This window comes from Sapajus apella, unplaced genomic scaffold (assembly GCF_009761245.1).
Source record: "Sapajus apella isolate SASKATOON/1434 unplaced genomic scaffold, GSC_monkey_1.0 scaffold19, whole genome shotgun sequence".
NCBI classification, from domain to species: Eukaryota; Metazoa; Chordata; class Mammalia; order Primates; family Cebidae; genus Sapajus; species Sapajus apella.
The window spans coordinates 10,987,669-10,996,518 of NW_022436959.1; the positions used below are offsets into that span (position 1 = coordinate 10,987,669).

The 8,850-nt window shown below is 42.5% G+C and overlaps 1 long non-coding RNA gene and 1 other non-coding gene across 2 annotated transcripts in view; both read right to left on the bottom strand.

Annotated features, from left to right (window-relative positions):
• Positions 1-5,370, bottom strand: part of LOC116557454 — an 8,508-nt gene extending 3,138 nt beyond the window's left edge. The window contains exons 1-2 of the long non-coding RNA XR_004271528.1: positions 5,209-5,370; positions 3,603-3,755 (exon numbers count right to left, since the gene is read on the bottom strand). This is a non-coding gene — a long non-coding RNA (uncharacterized LOC116557454). The remainder of the gene's footprint in view (positions 1-3,602; positions 3,756-5,208) is intronic.
• Positions 5,371-5,445: 75 nt separating this feature from the next.
• Positions 5,446-5,576, bottom strand: LOC116557630. The gene has a single exon (XR_004271612.1). It is a non-coding gene; the product is annotated as a U8 small nucleolar RNA (small nucleolar RNA).
• Between the last annotated feature and the right edge of the window lie 3,274 nt (positions 5,577-8,850).

The following is an 8,850-nucleotide window of genomic DNA, read 5'->3' on the forward strand; positions in this document are numbered from 1 at the left end:
ATATATATATATATACACACACACACACAATGTATATATATTTATATATATACTATATATATTTATTTTAATATATTTATAAGATATTTATTTATATATTTTCTATGTATTTATATAGAAAATAGAGTATAGTATATAAATATTTATAAATATTTTATTTATATATATAAACAAATAAATATATATATATACACACACACACACACATACACAAAGAGACAAGCACTGAAGGTATTGTAGAGGCAGCAAAACTCCACCTCTGTCCTCTTTTAGGCTGGGCTGGAGAATTAAATTGACATAAGACAGATTAACAGGAGAAAATCATGCAAGTTTATTTAATACAAATTTTTCATGGCATGGGAGCCCCCATAAGAACATGAAGACCCAGAAGCAGTTAGAGTTATTTTAACAAGGTCTGTACAGAAGTTTCTCAGTCTCATCTTTATAGCCTTGTTAAGAATGGTTGGAGTTTTGACAGGGGAGTTTTGTTTGCTTGTTTGGAGACGAGATCTTGCTATGTACCCCAGGCTGTACTCAAACAATCCTCCCACCTCAGCCTCAGCCTCCCAAAAATTGCTGCATCTTTCACATGGGAATTTCATGTCCTGCTTTTAAGAAACAGAATGAAGGTCATATTCTCTCCCTTTCTTTTTTTTTTTCTTTGAGACAGGGTCTTTGTTGCTCAGACTGGAGTGCAGTGGCACAATTATGGCTCACTGAAACCTTGACCTCCCAGGCCCAAGTGATCCTTCTACCTTAGCCTCCCAAGTTGCTGGAACTTCAGGCACAAATCACCATGCCCAGATAATTTTTTTTTTTTTTTCGTAAAGATGGGGTCTTGCCAGGTAGCCGAGGCTGGTCTTGAACTCCTGGGCTCAAGTGATCCTCCAGCCTTGGCCTCCCAAAGTGTTTGGCTTACAGGCATGAGCCTCTATGCCCAGCCAGGGGTGTTATATTCTTAATTCCTCCAATATAAACAGACAACTCACAGAAGAGGAAGTACCAATAACTAATAAACATAAAGGAGAATCCATGTCTCAACAGTTTAGTGAAAAAAAAAAGAAACAAACTTCTTTCTTTTTGAGACAGGGTCTCACTCTGTCTCTGTTGCCCAGGCTGCAGTGCAGTGGTATAATCATGGCTCACTGCAGCCTCAGCCTCCCAGGTTCAGGTGACTCTCCCATCTGTCTCTTGGGTAGCTGGAACTACAGGTGCACACCACCACATTTGGCTAATTTTTTGTATTTTTAATAGAGATGGGTTTTACCATGTTGCCCAGGCTGATCTCAAACTCCTGGGCTCAAGCAATCTGCTCACTTCACCCTCCCAAAATGCCAAGATTACAATGTGAGCGACTCACCCCAGCCCCAACTTTTATTTTTTAATTTTCTTTTACAGAGATAAGGTCTCACTATGTTGCCCAGGCTAGTGTTCCACACCTCAGCCTCCCAAAGCACTGGCATTATAGGAATAAGCCACCATACCCAGTCAAGTCAAAAAATTTTTGCATTAAGAATATCACATATTGGCAACAGATAGTTTCATGCTTTGCTCATTAGTGTAAATTGGAAAATCAATTTTATGTATTTATTATTTATTTATTTATTTTGAGACACAGTCTCGTTTTGTTACCCAGGCTGGAGTGTAATGGCACCATTTCAGCTCACTGCAACCTCCGCCTCCCAAGTTCAAACAATTCTTCTGTCTCAGCCTCCTGAGTAACTGGGACTACAGGCACATGCCACCATGCCCAGCTAATTTTTTTGTATTTTTATTAGAGTCAGGGTTTCACCATATTGGCCTGGCTGGTCTTGAACTCCTGACCTTGTGATCTGCCTGCCTCAGCCTCCCAAGTGCTGGGATTACAGGCGTGGGCCACCAGGCCTGGCCTATTATTTTATTTTTGAGATAGTCTCACTCTGTCACCTTGGCTGGAATGCAGTGGCACAATCTTGGCTCAATGTAACCTCTACCTTCCAGGTTCAAATGATTCTCCTGTCTCAGCCTCCCGAGTAGCTGGGGATAATTTTTATATTTTTATAAAAATATAAAAGGCACACACCACCATGCCCAGCTAATTTTTATATTTTTATTAGATACAGGGATTCGCCATGTAGGCCAGGCTGGTCTTGAACACCTGACCTCAGGTGATCTGCCTGCCTCAGCCTCCCAATGTGCTGGGATTACAGGTGTGAGCCACTGCACCCAGCCTGGAAAAGCTGTTTTAGAGAGCAATTAAGCAATGTTGTACTGAAAGGACAGGCAAGCCCCCCAAATTGGGGCTTAGCCTGGGAGGGTTTTGGCTTCACCCAGGAAGGAATTCAAGGGTGAGCTGGTGGTGTTAAATGACAACTTTTATTGAAGCAGCAGTGTACAGCAACAGCAGAGGTGCTACAACTGTGGAGCAGGGCTACCCTGTAGGCAGTGTGCCCAGAATGGCAGCTCAGAGGTAGTTCAGCAGTCATAGTTATACCCACTTTTAATTACATGCAAATTAAGGGGGAGTTTATGCAGAAATTTCTAGGAAAAGCACGGTAACTTCCAGGTCATTGGGTCATTGCCATGGAAAGGAATGGCAATTTCTGAGTGTTGCCATGGCAATGGCAAACTGACATGGCACACTGGTGGGCATGTCTTATGGAAAGTTGCTTCCACCCTGGCCCTGTTTAAGCTAGTCCTCAATTTGGTCTAGTGTCCAAGCCTTTCCTCCAGAGTTGAGTCCTACCTCCTCCTTCACTATCAAAACTAAACTCATATGTGCCTTATGGCCCAGCAATACTACCTCTCAGTATCTGTCCCACAGAAACCCTCACACGTGTGCCCAAGAAGATATGCACAAGGGTGGACACTGCAGCATGGCTGGTAACAGCAAAAAAACTGGAAGCAAGTTAAATGTTCACCAATACAGAAATGTTTTAATAATCCATATATATTCATAGTATGGAATATTATACATCAGATTTTAAAATGACCAAACGCTATATGTTACTGAGCAAGGGCTAGCTGCTCGACACACATAGAAGCTGATATGGGGCCAGGTGCGGTGGCTCATGCCTGTAATCCCAGCACTTTGGGAGGTCGAGGCATGTGGATCACGAGGTGAGGAGTTCAAGACCAGCCTGACTAACATGGTGAAACCTATCTCTATAAAAATTAACTGGGCGTGGTGGCGGGCACCTGTAATCCCAGCTACTAGGGAGGCTGAGAAAGGAGAACTGCTTGAACCTGGGAGGTGGAGGTTGCAGTGAGCGAAGACGACACTATTGCATCCCAGCCTGGGCGACAGAGAGAGACTCCCAAAAAAAAAAAAAAAAAAAAAAAAGAAGAAGAAGAAAAAAAACCAAGAAGCCGATATAGGATTGACTTCTGAGAAAAGAAAAAGCTTCACTGTAACTTCACTGGCAAGGAGACACGAGGCAATTCTCAAATCTGTCTCTCAAGCTGGGGTCTGGGGCAGGTTTTATGGACAAAGAGGAACTGAGATAAGGTGTGATCTGATTGGGTTCATGCAAAGAAGCTGCAAACTGATGAGATCATGCAATGAGGTGATATTGGGTCCTTGGCTTTTAGAAAAGTTCATACTCCAACAAAATAGGGGGTACCTTGCTTTTTAACTTGGTCCCTGTTGCTTGGTCCAAGCACTTAGATTCTGCCTGTGGTTGGCTTTTTCATTCCAGCTGGCTCTGAGGTCAGGACCTGGGCCTGCTTGATTCTTCTGGCCATACTCAGGTTAGGTGACTTGCAACCTGGGGGTCCTTGGGAGCAGAAAAACAACTCATCATTTTGTCACATTTTGTTGCTGACAAAGTTGAACCAGATTGGACTAGTTCCAGGGTTACATATGGTTACATTGAAAGATCTTTAAAACATACTGAGAAAGGCAAGATAGAGAATATAGTGCCCTGCTACTTGTTAGTGGTAGAGTGTCTTCACTGTAAGTTGTCAGGTTCTTGGCGTTTTGAAGAGAGAATCAAACAAAATGCACAGCAAAGCAAGGAAAGAATGAAGTGAGGAAAGCAGAGATTTATTGAAAACGAAAGTACACTCCACAGGGTAGGAGTAGTTCAAGCAGTGGCTCAAGGGCTCTGGTTGCGGGATCTTCTGGGGTCTGAATACTCTCTACAGTTTTTTTATTGGTCATTTGGTATATACCCCATGCAAACGAAGTAGTGGCCCACAATCAGTCTGACTGGTTGCACAAAGCAACCAATCAAAGGCTAAAGTGAAATCACAAAGTTGAACTCCTATGCAAACATCTGATTGGTTGTGCAAAGCAAACAATCAGAGGTACTCTCAGTTTTCCGTCTGCCAGGGAGAAAGTGGAGAACAGGGGCGTTTGCAAAGGGAATAGCCTTTGGTCCTTTTGTTACTTAGATTTTGAAATTTGGGGTTTTCCTTTTGATTTAGTTCTAGGAAGTCAGCATGAGTGCGGCTTTAGGTTTCCTGCCTCCAGACTCTATTCTCCTGCTTCACTACTGTTAATATGTTAAAAAAAAAATTTTCATTTATTTATTATTTTATTTTGATATATTTATTTATTTATTTATTTATTGGTAGAGATGTTGGCATCTCACTACATTGTCCAGGCTGGTCTCGAACTCCTGGCCCCATGATCTTCCCACCTCAGCCTCTCAAAAAAGTTTTAAAATAATAAAACCTCTGTTTTTCTATGTAGATATATGTATATATGTGAATATATGGTCTAGAAGGACAACTTCAAACTTATAAGAGATTACCTCTGGGGAGAGAAATGATCCAATATAGCTCCTAGCCTATATAAGACCTTTGTGAGGATGTTTTTAAAGTTACCTTTCTTCCACACAATTTACTGCCATCTGCTGGAAAATTATCATTTAAAAATGTCAAAGGTACTACCCTGTGAATAGTGACCCCTAGGGTTGTTCATGGCACAACTTGCACAGTCGTAGTCTATGGCCTTAGAGGACATTCCTTGAGACTGAGATCAAGTTTTATTCTGAGGTCTATACAAAATAAGTTAATATGACCACATGGGTAAACATTAGTTTTCAACGTGTTAAAATTTATTTTGTAACATTTCTATGTACAAAAGCGCTAGGTTTTGGAGAGGTGAGGTTTGTGGGTTAAATGGTGGGTTATGTCACTGACAAAATCAGAGACTCACTGCTTCCAAGTACAGAAAAGATTTGAGCATAAGCAACTGGGTACTAAATAAGACAAATTAATCACCTTTCAGGTCCTTCCTTTCCAATAGCAGGAATGCAGTATATTATTACATAACAAAGTATTTCTCAGTACCAGGCGTCCATTTTCTTTATGTTTCAAATCATGCTTTGAAGGCAGGAAGAATTGGTAAAGTAGTTACAACAATTGCTCCCGGCAGTTTACAATTTTTCTGCAATATTAAGCAATTTAAATTACCATTAAATTTCTATACATGTGAGTTTGGACATAACACAGTGAAACATGAGACTGATTTTTTTTCTTTTTTTCTTTTTACTTTTTTAAATACTTTTTTTATGTTTCATGCATCTCCAATCATCATGTTTTATCTCCCCTCCAAAGGAGGAACGGGTAAGGATTATCCCACCTGACGATGATACTGATTTTTATAATGTTAAAGCAAACTAAATATGGCCTGGGAAGGACTCTGTACTTTTTTTTTCAGAGACAGAGTTTTGTGCTTCTTACCCAGTCTGGAGTACAGTCATGAGATCTCAGCTCACTGCAACCTCCACCTCCTGGGTTCAAGCAATTCTCCTGCCTCAGCCTCCCGAGCAGCTGGGATTACAGGTGCCCGCCACCACGGCTGGCTAATTTTTGTTTTAGTGGAGACAGTTTTCACCATGTTGATGAGGCTGGTCTCAAACTCCTGACCTGTGGTGATCCACCCACCTCAGCTTCCCAAAGTGCTGGGATTACAGGCATGAGCCACTGCACCCCACCAGGACTCTGTACTTTTATATTTGTGTCTTTATGTACAAACCATAATCTACCTTAATAGGTAGACAAAACTGAAAACCTAACTTAGCAGTATGTGCCTATAACAATAGTTGAGTCTTGGCCAATCTCAGCAGCCATACTTTTGACTACTCATACACTGCTGAGTGTTCAAACTGTATTCAAATAAAGCAAATGCCAAGCTGTAACCAATCCAGCTCTTTCTGTACCTCACTTGCAATTTGTGTACATCACTTCCCTTTTTTGTCTATAAATTTGTTCTGACCAGAAGGCATCCCTGGAGTCCTGAATCTGCTGTGATTCTGGGGGCTGACCAATTTGCAAATTGTTCATTGCTCAATTAAACTCCTTTAAATTTAATTCAGCTGAAGTTTTTCTTGTAACAATATTTGAATTGTGAAGAATTTTATTTGTATGAAAATATAAGGGCAAAGGGAAAAGTTCTTCTTCATCCTCAGAAGTTTCACTGAAAAATCAACTCACAAAAGGCAGATTAGGCCAGGTGTGGTGGCTCATGCCTATAATCCAATACTTTAGGAGGGTGAGGTGGGAGGATCCCTTGAGGCCAGGAGTTCAAGTCTAGCTTGGGCAACATAGCGAGACTTCGTCTCTACAAGAAATTTTTTTAAATTCTCAGGCTTGGTGGGCACATGCCTGTGGTCCCAGCTACTCAGGAGGCTGAAGCAGAAGGATTGCTTGGGCCCAGGAATTTGAGGTTACAGTGAGCTATGACTACCACTGCACACCAGCTTGGGCAACAAAGTGAGACCCCATATCTTTTTTTTTTTTTGAGACAGAGTCTCACTCTGTTGTCCAGGCTGGAGTGCAGTGGCCTGATCTCCGCCTCCCAGGTTCAAGCGATTTTCCTGCCTCAGCTTCCTGAGTAGCTAGGATACTGGTGTCAACCACCACGCCCAGCTGACTTTTGTATTTTTAGTAGAGACAGGTTTTCACCATGCTGGCCAGGGTGGTCTCAAACTCCTGACCTCAGATGATTCACCCACCTTGGCCTCCCAGAATGCTGGGATTACAGGCGTGAGCCATCGCATCCAGCCTCTCTTTTTTCATTATTGTTATTTTTATTTTTTCAGACCCCAGTTCTTTTTTTTAAAAAGGCAGAAATTGAAGTAAAGACATACAAATGAATTCTTGTATATACAGGTGAGAATCACAAAGTGATTACCCAATATCCCAATGGGACCCAAATACTACTTATATAGGTTTTTTTTTTTTTTTTTGAGACAGCATCTCACTATGTCACCCAGGCAAGAGTGCAGTGGTGTGATTCAGCCCACTACAACCTCTACCACACGGGTTCAAGCAATTCTCTCTGCCTCAGCCTCCCAAGTAGCTGGGATTATAGAGGCCCACCATTACACTGGCTAATTGTTTTACTTTTAGTAGAGATGGGGTTTTGCCATATTGGCCAGGCTGGTCTCGAACTCCTGACCTCAGATGATCTGTCCCCCTGAACCTCCCAAAGTGCTGGGATTACAGGCATGAGCCACCATGCCCAGCTGTATATTAGCCTTATTTTAGAAGAGAATGAGGAGCTGGAAAACTGTGGGCTATTTTAGGGGGCTACTAAATGATTCTTAGGCACATTCAATGGGCAGGAAAAACATACAATGGCCTGGGACAAAGTCTGTTGGGTCCACAGGGCAGACAATGGTTTGTGACAAAAGTCTGTCTGGGTTTGTTGACAGACTTTAGTCTTTCTTTCTGTGATAAAATTTCAGTTAATGAAAAATCAGGGATGGACCAGAGGTCATTGTTTTCTTCTTTTGCAGATCTGAACTTTAAGCAGATAAAGAACTTTAGAGAACAACTTCATCCTGCCTTTGGGAGTAACAGAGGATTGAGAGACTGTGGTAGGAAGAGGAAGCTGTGAGAGTGGGAACAACTGTTCAGATCTTCACATAGATAGGGGGAAAAGTCTCTTCTAGTATCTGTTGATCTCTAAAGGACTTTCTTTATTTATTCACTTTGAGAGCAAGTCTTGCTCTTGTCCCCTGGGCTGGAGTGCAATGGTGTGATCTAGGCTTACTGCAACCTCCACCTCCCAGATTCAAGTGATTCTCCTGCTCAGCCTCCCGAGTAGCTGGGATTACCGGCACCTGCCACCACGCCCAGCTGATTTTTGAATTTTTAGTAGAATGGGGTTTCACCATGTTGGCGAGCCTGGTCTCAAACTCCTGACTTCAGGTCATCTGCCCACCTCGGCCTCCCAAAGTGCTGGGATTACTAGCGTGAGCCACCGTGCCCAGCCTCCAAAGGACTTTAATTCAAAATATTCATTATACCAGGGAGCCACATTTGGGGGTGAAGTTTCCTGTGCACACAAAAATATTAAATAACCAGGCCTGGTGGTGCACATCTGTAATCCCAGCACTTTGGAAGGCCAAGGCAGGAAGATCACTTGAGCCCAGGAGTTCAAGATCAATCTGAGCAATGCAGTGAGCCTCCGTCTCTACAAAAAATTTAAAAAGCCAGCTGGGCATGGTGGTATATGCCTGTAGTACCAGCTGCTTGGGAGGCTGAGGTGGGAAGATCACTAGAGCCAGGAGGTTGAGCCAGGAGCTGTGATTATGCCACTGCACTTCAGCCTGGGTGACAGACAGTCTCAATAGATTAAAAAATATTTCATTAATTTTTAAAGACATCAGCTGGGCATGGTGGCTCACGCCTATAATCCCATTACTTTGGGAGGCCAAGGTGGACGGATCACCTGAGGTCAGGAGTTTGAGACCAGCCTGGCCAACATGGTGAAATTCTGTCTCTACTAAAAATAAAAATAAAAAATTAGCCGGGCATGGTGGTGTGTACCTGTGGTCCCAGGTACTCAGGAGACTGAGGTTGGAGAATCACTTGAGACCAGGAGGCAGAGGTTGCAGTGAGCCAAGACTGTGC